Source organism: Lampetra planeri, chromosome 13 (genome assembly GCF_965212315.1).
Source record: "Lampetra planeri chromosome 13, kcLamPlan1.2.h2, whole genome shotgun sequence".
Lineage (NCBI taxonomy): Eukaryota > Metazoa > Chordata > Hyperoartia > Petromyzontiformes > Petromyzontidae > Lampetra > Lampetra planeri.
In genome coordinates this window covers 2,355,811-2,374,603 of record NC_136119.1, presented here as the reverse complement: position 1 = coordinate 2,374,603, position 18,793 = coordinate 2,355,811, and the positions used below count along the sequence as shown (strand labels likewise).

The 18,793-nt window shown below is 57.1% G+C and overlaps 1 pseudogene across 1 annotated transcript in view; it reads left to right on the top strand.

Annotated features, from left to right (window-relative positions):
* Positions 1–18,793, top strand: part of LOC144721904 (histone-lysine N-methyltransferase ASH1L-like) — a 106,415-nt pseudogene that overhangs the window by 18,651 nt on the left and 68,971 nt on the right. Inside the window, exon 3 of the transcript XR_013585998.1 lies at positions 13,317–17,857. The product of XR_013585998.1 is annotated as a histone-lysine N-methyltransferase ASH1L-like (transcript). The remainder of the gene's footprint in view (positions 1–13,316; positions 17,858–18,793) is intronic.

Sequence of the window (18,793 nt, the reverse complement as noted above, 5' to 3'; positions counted from 1 at the left end):
CTCTTTTTCAGAAGCGACCTGGCCACGAATAATAGTTCAACGAAGTGACTTATCACGTGGAAATGTATGGCAGCCACATACTCTATAAATGTATGTTTCTAAATGTGGAGGGGCGAACCGGAGGACCCGTACAAAAATCCATGCGAGCGCAGGGAGAACATGCAAACTTCAAATATACAGGTGTCAGCATCGGAATCGAACCCACGACCCCCTGTATGCCAGGTGAGGTAGTTTATATCTTTCCACCGTTGCTTTTGAGACTGTTATCCCCTGGTATGCGTGGTGGGTTTTCTCCGTGGATTTCTTCCGTGGGTCCTCTGGTTTCTCTCGCAAGGAGCCTAACGCTTGCGAGTGGAACCCACCAAACATCCAGATGCAGGCGCAGTGAGGTTATCTCGAGTAAACAAGCGACAGCCATTGTTGTTGCTAGATGCTTGAAGCCTCACTGCTCAACTGAGCAGGGAGACGGAGTGCTGCAAACCAAGACCAAGACACTCGCATATCGGCACGTGGAATTGTGTTTATATCAGTTGTAAATCGCCGAGCTATGGAGTGAGAGAAGTAATTTAATTTATGGGGAGAATACGATAATTTTGCCAATTAATTTCAGGTGTTTTAGGCATCATCTAAACGCATGCTGTGCCCAAATGTTGATTTAGTTTTGTTTAATTTTTGACCGATTTTGTCATAATTATTTTCCCAGCGTGTGAACACAAACAGTTTTTTTTCCCCCACCCTTAATCGCTCTACAATAACGAGACCCACGCAAATCACTGTGCAGTGAACAAGAAGGGAAGAGGCCTCCGAGTTTCATCCAAGGCTCCATCTTACACATCCACTTTGCTGCCTTTCCTTCTGACTTGCACAGAACTGTTCGATTGAGTGCCTCTCTCCTGAATAATCCTGCTGGTAGTGATACGCAACTGGTTAAGGTGAAAGCATTTCATGTCGATATGCATTTTTGGTGCACAGTAATCAATGATCATAAAAGACAATCGAAATCCCTGCACGCCAAAAAAAAAATCTGATTTTATCTCAAATGGAAACTTGAGTCCCTTGCGTTGCCGGAACACATTCTTGCCGCGCGTGCCATAAATCCGCACGGCAATCGAGCAATTGACCTCTGTGAGCCGATATTAAACCGTGCCAGATCACTTCCCTTCCGAGTTACCAAAACAACCGTTCATCTCAAACAGTCGTCGCTGCAGAACATCTGCTCTCCGTTACTCCGGCAACATTGTGGGAATATAATTCGCCGGGAAGGAAACATGACGTGAGAAGTTTTCTCAGCAGGCTGCGCATCACTCTGCGTCGCAGTTCACTGCACCGGCCGTGGCGGATATCGGCTGGGCAGTCGGCACATGACATCCCACCGAGTCGATGATTTTTTAAAATGGATTATTTGGCTCGAAGCTTGTGCGTTGAGTCGTGCGTGTAGTAATTGATTCCGATTCGTATTCATGGCTGCCCTTAATTTACACTGTGAAGCCCTCACTTTAGCCCTAAGACTTTTTTTCAGAATGGTCCCAATACGTTGCGATGTTTGACCAATTTATTCGGGCAGTTCGGCTTCATGTGGGAGGATTATCTGGAGTATCTGGAGAAAACCCACGCTTGCAAGGGGGTTACATTTTAAAAGCTTCACAGAGATAGATTCAATCATTCATTGGTGTACCGTCATATTCTGGCCACCTGACAGCCATACCTGTGCATGTAATTGGTTCACGTGGCCCCTGCTGGCATTGGTTGCATTATCTTCACCGTAAAGTCAAGAAATTGGGATTCTTGAATCGAGTCATGATCCCTCTTCTTGGGAGTTCATCGAGTCGCAGGAGGATGGCATCATCAGGATCCTGTTAACTATCATGTAAGGACCTCTCTCAACACCTTAGATTGTCCTGCATTGTGTTTGTGTGCGCTGTCCTATTGCAAACCATACAAGCAGCCCCCAGCATGGCCATTGTGAGCCGTCGCCTGCTGGGAAATGTTGCACAAGGGCAAAATTTTTAGATGATGCCCACGACGGACGGCATGTGGAATTATGCCGGTTGTTTACAATAATTGGACTGGATGGTTAATCTCTCGGCATTGACCCGGTGGTTTTCTCCGTGCACGTCTCTGGTGGACACTTCCTCGGCGCTCGAACCAAAAATGCAGCCGCTCGTGCCGGGTGCGGGCGCGATCACGACATGTCACTTGCAGAGAACGGTTTGATTCGCGTGAAATCGGCCGCAAAAAGGTTCCCCTCCGCGCCGTTGTTCCCGTCGGGGTGGATGGCGGGCGAGCGCCGCGTCTAGAAATCGAACCCCGACGTGGCAACCCGCCCGCCGTGGTAGTGCTCGTTTATCCGGCAAAATCCGGCTGCTGCGGCGCGAGCGAGGCGGCGGGCGACCACAAGGTGGTGCCACGGGGCGATCGGCGGCCGCCGCACGTCATCTTGCCGGGGCCCTCGCTCTCGCGCCGACATCGCGCGGAGCCCGCGTGCGGCGCCCTGTCCCGGTCCGCCACGCGAGCCGCGGAAGGGGGTAGCGGTTCGCGGTCCGTGCCTCGTCGGTCCTCCTCGCTGGCTGTGCCCGCTTAGTCGCCAGGGTGGCTACGAAGGTGAGCGCAACAAAAGAACTGGAGCGCTGCCAAGTTTGCGGCTTTCAGTGGCTGACGGGCCGTCCGCGACTCCATTCTGCTCCTCTCTCCTGCTGACAGGCATGTGATTTCAACGCCAATGAACGCATTCCACCGCAGTGGAAGCGCTCGCCTAGGTATCTGCTCTTACGTTTTTAGGGTCCTTCAACTTTTTTTTTTTACACGCGCGGGTCTTTCAGGACGCGACTCTTCGTCTCTCTTCTCTGTTTGCGTCACTCGCGACGTAAGCGGCGGAGACCTGGAAATATATATTTTTAGCGAAAAATCCCTTTTGGTGTCATAGCGGGCAGCGCTGATGTTTGCAGGCGGCGGGCTGCGCAGCTACGGGATCGGGGACTATTTCGCCTCGAATCGCGCGCAGACGCACGGCGGTGATGGCAGCCGTCCAACCACTCCAGCTGGGCAGAGCTGCGCGCCGTATTCCCTCCCCGGTTCTCTTTTACGGTTGCGGAGGAGAAATCTGTCATGCGCACACTGCGCGCGGGCGCGCCGGATTCCGCTAAAGATGGCACCGGCGCTGGCGACGCATTCCGCTTCGTGCCACGCTGCGCCATCTCCGCCGTCGTTTCGCGATCGCCCGTAGCGCTTCCCGTCTGATTTTTTGCGGTGAGTGAGGGCGTCCTCGTTTGTTTGAGTCGATGGGCGGGTAGAGGAGACGCGGGCTTGCTTTTCAGGTAAATACGAATGGACTGAAGCGGCAATTCGAAAATTTGATGTCGTCCGCTTTCGGCCTGCATGGCGGCGCGGTCCTTGCGCGTGGTAGCGGCCGCCCCGCTCTGCATCGCGGGCGTGATGTCCAAGTTCGATAGTCGAGTCTGGCGGACATCTCCACGCGTTGCTTTTCGCCCAAAAGACCGCAAACATTTAATTCCCCGCATTGAAACCAGGTGTTGGCGCGGGCCGAGCTTTGAGAATCCGCCCCCCACCCGCCCCCCCCCCCAACGTTGCAGCGAAACGAGCGACCGCCACCGTCTGCGGTCGGCGGCAAGCGAGGTTTACGGACCCCCGTCTCTCTCCACCGCATTTCCCCGCGGCGCTAGCGCGGCCATTTTAGGGCGATGCTGCCGCGGCGTTGCGCCCACGGAAAAGGGGGGGCCTGGTGCGCCGCGCGGCGTAGGCACGGCGGCGGCTGTGGCTGTAAAACCCCCACAGTGCCACAGACCCCATTGGCAACGTATAATGGGAAAAGAGGTGGGGGCGAGGAGTTGGGGTCGGGAGGGAGAGAGAGGGGGCCCGACTACCGCATTGTGCGGAGATGTGAACCGTCCGTGACAGATGCAGCGTTGGACAGGTGCCAGGAGCGGCATGGAAATTAAGAAGTGCCGCCTCTTTGTGGGGTGAAAGGGAGACCGCCGTGGGATGCGTGCGCGATCGTCCCAGGGAAGAGAATGCGCCGGGGCGCTTTTAGCTGAAACGAATCTCATTCATTCCACGGGCCCCCGCTAAAGCCACCCCGCTTGGGGTCCGGGGCCCACCTCGCCAGGGGCCCTACTGCCACCTTGCCTGGCGGTGGTGGCAGTGGAAAGGGAACCTGTGGAGGAATGGGAGAGGTTCTACATTTCCGATGGTTGGCGCTGGGGCAAAACGATCGGATGCCGTTAGAACGCGTTGGTCTACGTAATCGTAGCATGAACGCGAGTCCCCCGACGTGCCAGGTGGCGTGTTGGTGTAGGGTTGTGAGGTTTAAGAGGAAGCATTTATTGGCGTTGGTTTAACTGGGTTTTATCTAATGGGTTTGCGTGCTCACGGTGCGGTGGCTGCGATATGCACATGGTACGACGATTGGCGGCGATGCAGGCAGGCGTGGAAGCCGCTCGTTACGTTTATTTTTATTTCGCCAACATGCTGTAGTGCCACCAACTGTTAGTGCTGGATATTTGCAGCGATGTGGAAAAATGTGGCAAATTTTAAATTATGGAAACGGGAAGAACCCAGCTAATTTAAGAGCTCATTATTCGATACAATTTGTTACAGTCAGCGCGAATTACCTGTTCGGAGAGACAGATGACGGAGTCGGTGTGTAATGATTGCCATTGCTGTGACATAATGATTTAATGTTCTCTAATACTGTAATTATTTTTTTTCCTTCTGTGGTTTAACGTGTGCGTGCAAGCATGCGACTCTGAGCCAACGTTGCTCAAGCTGTTCTGCAGCTCCATATTCTCTCTCTCTGCTCTAAGGTGTGAGCACTGCGGTAATAAACTGCGTGCGATGTGAGATGCGGACCGAGAAGAGGCTCTAAGGAAGGGCGTTTTTTTTGTAAGCATCGGTCTCAGCGGTGGTAAAACGATTTCCCATATGGCTGTAATTGTGACCACGCGGGAGTGGCCCGATGCCTCCTACGTAACGCTCAACCGAATAATTGCCAACAAAACGCGGTGCGAGCATCAATGGGGGGACTTTCATGAATGGATGTGTCTCATTGGTGACCATCTCTCTCTCTCTTTCTTGTGAGCATATTCATGTGCTTGTGCGGGAGAGAGGGAATCGTGGAAAGTCACCGCTGCGTAAAGGTTTCCCCACAACACAGCCGTCGGGCATGGTGGGTTGTTTGGCCATACTTCACCATGGCGGTCAGTGCGGGTCGGTGAAGCAAGGAGCCCAGGAGCAGTTTATATGTCGTCACTGATGTTAACCGTGGACAGGAATTGAACTCAGGTAGCCGAGTTCCTAGTGCAGTGTGCTAACCACTGTGCCACTCCTCCACCCAGTGTATCAGTTTAACTGTTCTTTTGTGTTCTTTTTAAACCTACTTGATGCCAAATAATTATTATTTGAGAACGGTTGTTCAGCTTTGGATACATGGGGAGGAAATGTGAAAATAATTAGTATAATTTCTTCACTTAAACCAACATCTTGTGGTACAAACAATTAAAATACTGTAACTCCGGACTGCAACAATGTCTGAGGGCAGATTAAACATACGGCAAAGTTGACCACTGCTGCCATGATGGTGAGCATGGGAGAGGCTGGCATTGATTGGAAGGTCGTGAGGTGAAGTTTGACACCTCCCTGTGTATTAATAACCTTTGACAAAAATCACCCTGGATCCACCTGATCTCGCCAGAGCTCACAATCTACACAGGGTTTAGGACCAGGTTTGTAGATTGTGTCTGCTTAGTAGAGTGTGCCTGGTTAATAGATTTTGCCTGGTTAGTACATTGCACCTGGTTTGTAGGTTGTGCCTGGTTAGTAAATTGTGCCTGGTCAGTACTGGGATAGCAGACTACCTGGGAACACCCCAGGTGTTTGTGTGCTTCGACCTTGAGGTGGCCCATAGAGGGCAGTAAAAATATGGATTCTTCAATCTATCCGTGCGAAGCCTTGAGCATTATCTCCCTGTATGCGTGGGATTTTTCTGGGTACTATGGTTTACTCCACACACAAAGCCAAACACCCCATAAATGGATTTGGCCAACCATCCCAATACTGCTGAAAGAGTATTGAGACTTTGCGAGGCTTTCCTGTGTAGTTTAAGTACATTATAATTTGTAATGTTATATTGTTGGCTTTGCTGTTTCATTAAAGGCCATTACATTGTCTCGGCCTCGCTGTGCGCTGCGTTGCACCGCTAGCTGAGTAGTTAACCTCGCGTCCAATAAACCCTCAGAGCCAGGATGAACGTCCGACTTCAAACGTCATTTACGAGCTAAAACTGGTAAGAAAACAGCACAGATACAGCATCTGTTAATACCCGGAAACACCAATACAATGAATGAACACCACAGCATCATAACATTGTCTTAGATAACAATAGATCCTGGATGGACCAGGCCCCTACATTACCTCTGAATAACTATACAAGAGCATAAGCTTCTGTGTTACATAAAGGCACATCGTGTATTCATCACACTGCACCCCAAATGTACAGTATTACACATAACACTAAATTGTGGATGAGATATTTCGTCATCCTTGCTCTCAGGATCACAATATAGTTAGTTGGGTACAAGTTTGACTCGACTTATTAAATTACAAGTAACATTCACAATAAGGAAAGTTGCAGGCTTCGTTGTTAACTAGGCCTCGTATTTATCATAACAATTTAACAGCATTATAAAGGCATTTACATAATTATAACGGTCATTCTAACATTATAACAGCATTGCCAATATTATAAGAACATAAACGAACTTACAGACAATGCTTTTTAAAGTCCCACAATGGACAATTGCGGCTGGCTTCACTGGGAGGCGATGTGTGCTGCCATCTTGAATTATGTGTATAATGGCCGACGCCCGCGTGGTTGAGCGGGAATCTTAAATCGCAACTTCCTGGTCACGTGACCAAAATTAGCATCAAAAACAGGAAATTCCTGTGTACATACGCCCCCCCCCCCTCCCCCCATCTGACGTGAGGCAAAACCCCTGCCGTGAGGCAGAACAACAATTATTATCCCTCTCTTAGTTGAAAATGTTTTGATGACATTTCAAAACATAATTTAAACCCAAATGACTATCAGGGAGCCCTTGACAGTTCTATGGAACCGAACTCCTAAATGTCTCTCAAGAATACATTTTTGGCTGGAGTGGCATTTCTCCTGAGTGGCAAAGAGCGTTTAGTTACACTCGAGTAGGTCAGCGTGCAGGTGGCATGATCCGAGTGGCTTTATAAAACTCGCTCACCATGGCATGACCATGACACTGAGAGCTAAACGATTTTTTTTTAACTAAACTTTTTTTTATTTTACCAGGTAATACCTACTGAGTTATATTGGTCTTTTTCAGAAACGACATGGCCACCAATAATAGCTCAGCAAAGTGGCTTTTCTCGTGGAAATTTACAGCAGCCAAATACTCTACACACTTGTTTTTAAATGTGGAGGGAAAAACCGGAGGACCCGGAGAAAAATCCATACGACCGCTGGGAGAGAGAGATGCAAACCTCAAATACACAGTCGTCAGGGTCGGGATCGAACCCACGACCTCCTGTACTCCAGGCGAGGTGGTTAACATCTCGCCACCGCCACGCCCCTGACCATCGCGTCCTTGCCGCCGGGGTTCGTTAATCGGGTGTGGGGAGGTGCCGGGGTCGGGCGGCGTGGGGCACGCGGAACGGTGGTCCGCCCATCGGGGGTTGTCTTGGTTTTGCTTGGAGTGGCGTCGGTCTTCGTTGCCCGCCGGGGGAAGAGTCGCGGGGCACTTCTGAAGCGGCCCTGCCGATTGGTCGTGAGGTTTAGAGAGAGGCCCTTGCTGTCTGTGCCCAGAGCCTGTGTGTGTTTTTTTTTACTCGTTTGGAGCTATGCGAGTGGAATTCCAACTCGCTGTGTGTGTGGTGGTGGGGGGGGGGATCTCTACACATGGTGCATATTAGATTTGTAAATAAATCAGAATTTGTATTCTTATGTAACGATTTGCCTCCTGCCTATTTATGCAATGCATTGTCACACTTTGGGGGTCATTCAGGAATTAATTCCTTTTTTATTAATATCATCATAATTTTAATGGTGCATTGCAGCACCTCTGATGGCTATCAGAAGCCGCGTGACGTGATCAGATAGAGCAGTGCCTCTCAGCATTTTTAGTTGCACGGCACACTTTCGGGCGCACTCGATCTATGCGACACACCGAACCAAAAACAAATGCAGTTGGGCAGAGGGCTGGTGGTGTTTGATGGCTGTCTCTGCCATACTGCGCCGCAAGTAGGCCTCGGCAAGGTAAGGTAAAAGTAAAAAAACAACGAGCGTACCTTTACCCTACCTTTTACCTTACCACAATACAATCACTCTACCCTTACCTTTTACCCTTTAGCAGGTAAGGTAAAAAGCAACGAGCCTACCTTTTACCCTACCTTTTACCCTTACCCCATACAAATTACCCGATTACAGGACAATTTCTGGGGTACTACGACATGAATAAGGTTTATAACGGTAAATGCTAGATAGAGCACTTTATTCATATAGAATACTCTCGATGATTCCAATTTTACACGCTTTCTTTGAACTCACTGTCTGTTGTCGTTATTGTTGTTGTCGTTGTTGTCATTGTTGTCGTTGTTGTCGTCGCTGTCGTATCCTCAATTTTTACCCACTTCCTAATGTGGTATCGACTGCAAACTTGGTATACGTATGTCATAATGGTGACAATACTATATTATATCACTAAAAAAATACATATTTTTAAACGATCTTTTTTTATATGTTATGTTTCGGCTTGGCTCTAAATATCCACGCACAACTGACGTTGGATGTAAATCACCACGGTCCCTTACGTTGTGGCAAACTTCGGGGCCACTTCCTGGAGTCGTGGAGTTCTGCCATTACAAGTACATTTCATAAAAGCGTGTTTTTAATAAAGTTTTTAAAAAATATTAATTATTAAATGGAGGCCACGGACTGCGCCACGGAGCTTCTAGCGAGTAAACAAGGCACCGTATTTACCGTGTAATACTTTGCGCTACCTTTACCCTACCCCTTGGCATGTCGACACCTTTACCCTTTTACCCAGTAAAAAGGGTAAATTACCTTACCTTGCCGAGGCCTAGCCGCAACCTGTGGAGAGTGGAAGGTGGGGGCTGAGGGAGCTGAGAGCTGGGAGAGCTGGGAGCTGTGGGAGTTGGGGGCGCTGGGAGCTGGGAGTTGGGGGAGCTGGGAGTTGGGGGAGCTGGGGACTGGGAGCTGGGGGCTGGGAGCCGGGGGGGCTGGGAGCTGGGGGAGCTGGGAGTTGGGGGAGCTGGGACCTGGGGGAGCTGGGGGACCTGGGGAAGCTGGGGGGGCTGGAAGCTGTGGGAGCTGGGAGAGCTGGGAGCTGGGGTGGCTGGGAGCTGGGGGCTGGGAGCTGGGAGTTGGGGGAGCTGGGAGAGCTGGGAGCTGGGAGTTGGGGGAGTTGGGGGAGCTGGGAGCTGTGGGAGCTGGGGGCTGGGGGAGCTGTGGGAGCTGGGGGAGTTGGGGGCTGGGGGAGCTGGGAGTTGGGGGAGCTGGGGAAGCTGGGAGCTGGGGGAGCTGTGGGAGCTGGGGGAGCTGGGAGTTGGGGGACCTGGGAGCTGGGGGAGCTGGGGACTGGGGGGCTGGGGGAGCTGGGAGTTGGGGGAGCTGGGAGCTGTGGGAGCTGGGAGCTGGGAGGCTGGGAGTTGGGGGAGCTGGGGGCTGGGAGCTGGGGGCTGGGAGCTGGGGGAGCTGGGAGTTGGGGGAGCTGGGAGCTGTGGGAGCTGGGAGCTGGGAGTTGGGGGAGCTGGGGGCTGGGAGCTGGGGGAGCTGGGGGCTGGGAGCTGGGAGGGCTGGGAGCTGGGGGGCTGGGAGCTGGGGGAGTTGGGGGGCTGGGAGTTGGGGGAGCTGGGGGGGCTGGGAGCTGGGGGGGCTGGGAGCTGGGGGCTGGGAGCTGAGAGTTGGGGGAGCTGGGGGCTGTGGGAGCTGTGGGAGCTGGGGGAGCTGTGGGAGCTGGGGGAGTTGGGGGAGCTGGGAGTTGGGGGAGCTGGGAGCTGGGGGAGCTGGGAGCTGGGAGTTGGGGGAGCTGGGGAGGCTGGGAGCTGGGGGAGCTGTGGGAGCTGGGGGAGCTGGGGGCTGGGGGAGCTGGGAGTTGGGGGAGCTGGGGGAGCTGGGAGCTGTGGGAGCTGGGGGAGCTGGGGGAGCTGGGAGTTGGGGGAGCTGGGAGCTGGGGGCTGGGGGAGCTGGGGGCTGGGGGGCTGGGGGAGCTGGGGAAGCTGGGAGCTGGGAGTTGGGGGAGCTGGGGGGCTGGGAGCTGGGGGAGCTGGGGACTGGGGGCGGTTGGGGGAGCTGGGAGCTGGGGGAGCTGGGGGAGTTGGGGGAGCTGGGAGTTGGGGGAGCTGGGAGCTGTGGGAGCTGGGGGGCTGGGAGTTGGGGGAGCTGGGAGCTGGGAGCTGGGGGGGCTGGGAGCTGGGGGCTGGGACCTGGGGGGGCTGGGAGCTGGGGGGCGGGGAGCTGGAGGGCTGGGAGCTGGGAGTTGGGGGAGCTGGGAGCTGGGGGGGCTGGGAGCTGGGAGGGCTGGGAGCTGGGGGGGCTGGGAGCTGGGGGGCTGGGAGCTGGGAGCTGGGGGCTGGGAGCTGGGAGTTGGGGGAGCTGGGGGCTGGGAGCTGGGGGGGCTGGGAGCTGGGAGCTGCTGGGGGAGCTGGGGGAGCTGGGAGCTGGATCGGCCACTGAACTGCAAGGAGAGTTCGCCCGTCCCGGCTCGCGAACAATTATGTTCTTTCTGAAAATATCACAGCACATCGGGGACTTTTGCCGCACCGCACCAGTGTGCCAATCGCGGTACACCAGTTTGCGAGGCACTGAGATAGAACATCCAATAGAAGGAAGATAATCGATCCTTGCACACGTGATTCTATGCTTGTATCGTATGAGAATTTGCTTTAATCAATGCATAGTTACAACCCTAGTGCCTATGTGGTTGTATGTAGTTTAAAACGCGATCTGTATTTACGTCAAATGATACTGCAGTCAATTTGTTGACGCGTGCCGTGGCTATTGATTGCACCTTCCATCAGAATGTCTTGTATCGCATTACCGCGGTGCCGTCTATTAAACCGCACAGTGCCCCGAACGTCAAACGCGTTTAAGACACAGGAGTGGGATGAGGATGGGCGTCTCCCACGGGGCTCATAATGGCCGGGTCTAGAGCACTGAGTCAGCACCGCTGAGATCATGGGTCAAGTCCAGGTCAACCTCCAAAATATATATTCGTACGTATGTATATAGGCGATCAGCATTGGCTGGACCTCTGAGGAGAAATAAATTGGCTCGTTCTGGGAAAATGAGACTCGAAGTAAACAAGCCGCGCATTTCCACAGCTGAAGAGCGCCAAGTCACATGGTGACGTACGGCCCACACTTGAAGAAGTTTGGGTGAGCGGTGTGGCATCGTTGGCCATGCTGTGAGAACCAACGTGGATACGTGTGAGCCTGACAAAATGATACTGCATGGATTCCTACATGCATTGCGACTCTTTGAGCATGCCCCCGGGAGACACGGTCATTGGCATTGAACACTAAAGACCCTTAATGTGCCTCAGGCTTTCTGACCCTCAGACAGTAACCCTGAACCCTATGAATCCTGAATTCTCATGAGTCTGCCCCCCCCTTGCGCCGATATGTTAGTCGTCACACGTATATATACAGTGCATGACGACTACGCGTTCAAATAGAGCACGCACGAACGTACGGCAAACCATCGTGATCGTAGCAATAGCGATATCTGGCGCGCTTTTGCGACATCGCGCGTGCCGCCGATGGGCGCGGCTCGTTGACAGCGGCGAATTTAACCGGAGAGTCGGGAGGGCATCGCTCGCCGCCGCGCGCCCGCGGCACGCAGAGCGTCGACCTCGCAGGCAACGAAAACAAGGCCCGCGTTTTTTTTTACTCCCCCCGCAAATAAGGAGTTGCCGTGAAGTCATGTGGAGGCTGTTTTTGCTCAGCCCTAAGGCAGAGTTGAGCTTGTGGCTTTCCGCACACTCCGCTGGCATCTTGCGGCGCAAAGCTAGCGGGATACTGGCCAAATCTGCGTCTCATTAACCGGCCGCTTACTGAAGGGGAAGCGGCTAAGTTTCCTCATTAACATTCTTCGTAATCTCCACGCTCTCTGCGCCCCGCATTCCCCGTGGCCAGAGCGCGCCCTCGCTCAGCCCGCAAATTATTGGGGCCCTCTCGGCCTCGCGAGGAGCGGAGCGACACACGATAGTTCAAAGGACCTTATTAACCTTTTGGCTGAAATGCCATTTCACAACTCGGAGCGTCAGGCTAATTATAAGCCCTTGGAATGTTTAACCGCCGCCGTAATATTCTCAATCAGCCGATCTGTTTAGTTCACTTACGGCCCGAGAGGTGCACCTGGGCACTTTGTGAAACCTTTAACGCGAGGCAGCTGTCACTGCGCGCCCCGCGTAAACGCGCCCTATGGGCGGGGTGGGGCACGGAGACAGGCGGTGCAGTTCGCCGATTATGTAATTGTTATTAAGGGGTTTAACGACGCATGGGGTTCATCGATTGATGTTGATTCTTGGGACTCGCGATACGTATTTACGGTCACGTTCTCCACAGTCTGTGTTTCTCCCGCCCGCGTAAACTGCGTGCGTACGACGCCACGGATGTTACATTTCTGGCGATGCTGCGTACAGTGCATGGCCGTGCAAGGGAGACCGATGAAACAACAACAACAACCCCCAATACAAACGTCGAAAATAATACAACAAAAAAACAATCGATTTCTTGAACGGAATCATAGCCCTGAATCACAGAAAATGTATCGAATTGCCATTGGTGGGGGCAATTGAGGGGCATTTAATCGTTGTCACCGCGCCCCCAGCCCCGCCTTGCAAAAGAGCAAACCTGTCGCGCGGTGCTCGATTCTCGCGTCGGGTTGTACACGTCTGCAAAATGAGGGCGGCACTGGTGTGAAAATCTGTTTGGCACGATCTAACAGTCCCCTTTGTTTCCCTTGGCCGCAATTCGGCCGGGGAGGAGAAGAAAAAAACCACGACGCAATTCACCTTGGCTCCGAGATGATGGTCTTTTAAGAGCTTTTAGGGATACAAAGCTTTGCGAGTCTCTTAAATAAAGGAGCGAAGTAGCTGTTCTTACCGTGCGGTTTCACAGTGTGTAGCTGACAAGCGAAATGCAGACTCTCGCTCTAACGTCTCTTTTTTGCCCTCTCCTCCCGCTGTATCCCTCTCTCCTGCTCTCTCCCTCTCTTTACACTCCCCACCACCCACCCCCCTGTCCGTTAATAGAGTCGGATCAAGTTGCAAAAACAAGCGGAGGAGAGAGTCGTTTCCCACAGAGCCTCGGAGGAGCCCCGCGGTTTCGCAGAAGCGAAGGCGGCGGCGGCGGCAGCAGCAGCGGCGGTGGCCGCGACCACCACCGCCACCACTACCGACACCGCATCGGAGACGCACATCTCGCAAATCGAGTGCCTTGTGACGCCGCAGTCCGCAGACGCCGTGGAAGCTTCAGGAGTGGCCGAGTCCGCGGCGCTCGGCTGGAAGGAGCCCGGCAGTGCCTTCTACCACGATGCCGATCTCCTCCCCGGCTTCGGGGCACGGGCCTCGCCCCGAGGGGTCCCCTCGCCGGGCGCGTCGCCGTGCGCGGGCCACGGGGATGACGCGATGATGGCCTCGTACCTCGCGGACGGCGGTCTGGCCGACATCGCCGCGGCGGCGTACCGGGCGGGCGACGCCGACGCCCTGCCTGGCATGGATCCCATCGAGTCGCTCGTGGGGCTGCATGACGCCGCGTCGGCCGACGACAAGCTGGATGCGGTGGAGCTGAACGCGGACATCATCAACAACGGCTTCCACAGCAGGGCCTACCGCGAGATGATGTCCGAGTCGCTGGACGAGGAGGACAGCGACTTCGACAGCGACGGCAAGATCGAGCTGAGCCTGCGCAGCATCGAGGACCTGCGCGCCGAAATGGGGCAGTCGAAGAGCTTGGAGCGTGTGGTGGCGGCGGCGTTCCAAAAGCCAGAAAGGGACGTGCAGGACGAGCCCGGGGTCGGGATGGACGGCCCGTTGGCGGAGGGTGGCGGCATTGGCGAGGACGGGCTCGCCACGAAACTCGCAGCGGCGTGCGCACCGCCACCCCCGCCGCCGGCACCGTGCTCTGCAGACGATTTTCCCAGAGGTGCGGCGTGCCCCACTCGCCCGGACGACGCCGATGAGGACGACGGCGACGGCGGCACCGTCGGCGCGACGGTGGCGGAGCCCGCCGAGGACGCGGCTTCCGAGGACGCGCCCGGGCCGGATGGCGCCACCGGTGCCAAGGCCGCCGGCTTTGCATACGGGAAGTACGCGGAGATGCCGTACGAGGAGGACCACGCACCGCCGAAGGACGGCCTCGCGCCGTTCGGCTTCTCGAAGGCGGCGCGCGTGGACGGCCCGCGCTCGTACTCGCCGTTGGGCGAGTCGCAGGTGTCGTCGATGCTGGGCGGGGAGGCCGAGTCGGCCCGGGACACACGCCGCGCGGCGTGCAGCGGCTCCCTGCCCAGCGCCAACAGCCCCGCCGTGGGCTCCTCCCCGTCGTGGGCGTGCGGCTCGCCGATGGAGAGCCAGCCGTCGGCCTCCGCCACGCAGCTGAGCGCCGAGGCCTCGGAACCGGACCCCCACGACTCGGGCTGCGTGGCCAAGCGGAAAAAGGGCAAACCGCCAAAGCTAACGGTGATCGAGACGGAGGCCGGCCGCGATGTATCCGACAACCGCCCGCTGGAGCCACCCGTGCTGACGCCGGTGCACGAGGTGGACGCGCACCGCAGGAGCAGCGGGCGGTGCCGGGGCGGTGCCGCGGCGGTGGTGGCGGTGGCGGTGCACGGGAAGCCGGCGGCCCTCGACCGCGCCGCCGCCGCTGCTGCCGCTGCCGCGGCCTCTTCTGTAGCCGGCGACGACGACGATGAAGACGACGATGACGACGAGGAGGAGGAGGACGACGAGGAGGACGAGGAGGAGGAAGACGACGCGTGGCCCGAGAGCAAGGCAATGAAGCCGAAGCTCAAGCGAGTCGGCCACGAGCTGCTGCCATTCAAGCAGAAGGTGGGGAGAAGCACTTTATTCATGGGGATGAAGAACAAAGCGGCGAGGTCTGTCTTCGGGAAGAGCAAAGTGAAGGACCTGCTGCAGGGCACGTTCAGCGGCAGCCACCAACTCTGCAAGCCAAAGAGGGGCCGCCCGCAAACGAAGCACTTAAAGAAGGCCCCCTCAGACGAGAGCGCCGCGTCGGACTGGCCGCCGTCGTCGCCCAAATCCAAAGCGGCACCCGAGCGGGAGGTGATCCTGCAGCCCTACGACACCCTGGCCCTCGGCGGCCCCCTCTACTCCAACACGGCGGGCCTCACGGTGAGGGTCCCCGTCAAGAGGGGCCCCGGCCGGCCCAGGAAGCTGTCCGTGTGCGACGCGGGCGCCTCGGCGGCGGCGATGGCCTGCGCCCCGCTGACGGCGGGGTTCAAACTGAAGGCGGCACCGGCCAACGGGTGTCACAAGAAGGTGGCTCGGCAGAAGGCGGGAGGTGGCCAGGGCGAGGCGCTCGGCGAGCTGCTGCACAATCGCACCGTGCTGACGAAAATCAACAAAATGAAAACGCTCAAGAGGAAGAAAATCCTCAATCAGATTCTGTCGAGCTCGGGCAAGGCCAAGAGGGGAAAGTCGAAGGTGAGGTTGGGCGAGGTCAGCAAGAAACCGTGCCCCATCGCCGCCCCGGTCGGCGCCCGGCAGTGCCAGCAGATCCACGTGAGCAAGCGCGGGTACCATTTACGTGGGCAAGAAGAGGGGTCGCAAGCCCAAGGCGGATCCGCCGCAGCCGTCCTCCGGCGCCTTCTCTGGCCGCAACCTGTTCCAGGCCTCGTACGGCCTCGGCTTTCCCGTTGCCTTTCAGCGCGGGCCGTCGGGGCCGCCCCCTCCATTGCTCTCGCCCGCTGTCCGCCCACCTCCACCGCCACCCCCGCCGCCGCTGCTGCCGCCGTTGATGTCGCAATCTTCGAGTCCCGGCGCGTGCGGCGCGGGCGGCAAGGAATACGGCCGCGGCGGTCCCGCGGTGCAGCCGCTGGCCCACCAGCAGCTGCACGTGCAACGGAGACCGATTGCCACCAAGGCAATGCTCAAGCAGGGCGCGCAGAGCGCCGGCCTCAAGTTCTCACCGCAGCCGGCCTACCCGACGCGCTCGCCGTCGCGCTTCTCTGAAACAATGCCGTCCCCGGCGAGCGAGGAGGCCAGCCCCAGCGACAGCGGCATCGCCACGGACAACACCAGCACGTCAGAGCGCGCCGAGAAGCTTTGCCAGCTCGGGCCGCGGCGCTTCTCGTTCGACCGCGGGTCGGTGGCGTCGTCCTCGGAGGGCCCGGCGCTCATCGCGTCGCCGTCGTGCCGGCCGGGCTGCCGCTCGGCCGCCCGCAAGCAGCGGCACAAGCGCAAGCGGCGGCTGATGCAGCTGAAGCGCGGCAGGCACCGCGATGCAGACTTCGCCGCCGAGTTGGAAGAGGTCGTCTCGAAGCTTGGCGAGTGCCGCGTGAGCTGCAGGCAGCACCCCCCGCGCGCCGCCAGGGACCTGCTGCCCAGCTTGTTCCGCCTGAACTTTGGCGGGTCGCCCGGACAGCTGCCCTGCATGCACGACGCCCTGAGCGGGGGCGGCGGTGGCGTCAGTGGCGGCCCTCGCTCGGCGGGCGAGCACAGGGCCAGGAGCAAGAAAGGCCGGTCGGCGTCCCGGGGACAGAAGTACGGCGAGCAGTCGCAGCTCTCCCCGGGCTACCGGTGCCTGGGCGAGCAGTACCGTTCAACCTTCGGGCTACGCTACGCCCCGTCCACCCTCACCGCCAGCAACCTCAACTTCGGCTACTACGGGCGGTACCCTTCGCAAGCCCACCACTCGTGGGCACCTTCGGCGACGCCCGTCCACTGCCAGGTGGTCGCGGCGGCGACGGCAACGGCGCCAACGGCGGTGGCGGCCGCGACGGCGGAGGGTGGCGGCCGAAAGCAGCAGAAGGAGCGCGGTTGCTCGGCGGAGCCGGCGGGAGCCGGAGCCTCGCCCCTGTCGCCACGCTGCTGCGGCGGCAAGGCTGGCGCCCAGGCGGTCTCCTTCCAGTGGATGCATCGTGACGAGCGGCTGGCGCAGAAGAAGCGGAGACAACTCCAGGGCGGTGGCGAGTTCGGCGAGCGGCAGCTACACCAGCAGCCGCCGCAACCTCTACAGCAGCAGCAGCAGCAACATCCGCTCAGTCGTTTATCGATGGGCTTAGGGAGCTGGCAGTGGAGGACCCTGGAGCAGAATAAAATTGCAGTCCTGGGCCGGAGAAAGGGCAGCAGCACTTCTGACGTCGAGTTTCTGAGACGGCCGTTTGAGCGGAGCCCGTCATTCTTTGGCAGTGCGGTGGACGCGCCGTCCATCGGCGAATGTGTGCGCAAGTACGCAGCCACCACCACCGCCGGTGTAGGAGGAGGAGGAACGGTGAGCCGCAGAGACTCTCATGGCAAATACGAGAACCTGTTTGCGAGCGCCCTGCAGAGCAGCGCGCGGGCTGAGCCGCCCGGCCTGGGGTTCGGTGCCGAGGAGCAACAGGAGGAGCAGGAGGAGCAGGAGGAGCGGGAAGAGGAAGAGGAGGTTGACGAGCATGAGGAGGAGGAGGAAGAGGAGGAGGAAGAAGAGGAGGAGGAAGAGGAGGAGGAGGTGAGAGCGGTAATCGGAAAGGACGGCGTGGCGCGGGTGCCACCGTGGGGCCGGGGAGCATCGCCCAGGAGAGACTGGAGGCAGTGGAGCCGGTGCTGTCGACCCGGCCAAGACGCGACCACAGGTGAGGGACACTGCACGGCATGACGCCATCTCCAGGTTTATGCTTCTCGACATTCGTAACAGCTTCTGTATGGGGGCGCTGTGGTTTTCGCCACTGCGCTTGCAATCCGGAGGTTGCTGGTTCAGTCCGACGTGCTGATCAGATTCAGCCGGGTGGTTTGGTGGTTCGAGCGAGCAACTGACGGGCTTCACGTTCTCCAGGTTTGATAGAAACGAATACCGCATTGCGGGGAGGTCGACAGTAGTTGTCCAACGGAAAGTTTCGTCTTCAAGTTCCAAGCTGTAAACGGGAGATGAGGGCCTCCTCATGCTCTCGTTGAAGTGACAAAAGCACTCTTTGTCAGTTGTTCTTACATTTTTCAAAACTCTACGCGTAGTGACACCAGTACTAGTGCCAGCGTCTTTGATTTAGGGTTTGGTGGCGTCACTGTCAACTGCGGTTGCCCACTGCGGTTGCCCACTGACACTTGAACCGTACTGTGGATAAAGTTCGCCTCCTCGCTCGGCGGGGCGGTAACGCACGCTCTCGGCCGTCGACCGTGCAGCCTTGCAGAGCGGTTCCTTGTCCTGGCGTGGGAAATCGGCCGACGCCGAGACCCGACGGCAACGGCTCTCCCGAGGAACCCCCCGGTGTTGAGCCGCCATGCAGGGGGCGGGAGCGGGCGATGTTCTGTGCCACCCAGGCCTCAAGGGACAACCGCTGGATGGTTCAGTCCTCCTCATCCTCCAGCCCCGCCGTAACAACCCGGTCCCCTCCACAGGGGCACAGCCGCGCTTCGAAAGCTGGCGGCGCCCTTCTTGGGAATGCTTCCCGGTTGTTGGTTCGTTTACTGATTGCGTCCGTGACCCGGTACTGAACCTGCCACCGATCGTGTGCTACTGTGCGCAGAGCCTCTGTTCGGTAACGAAATCGGATAATCGATCGGCGTTTGTCAAA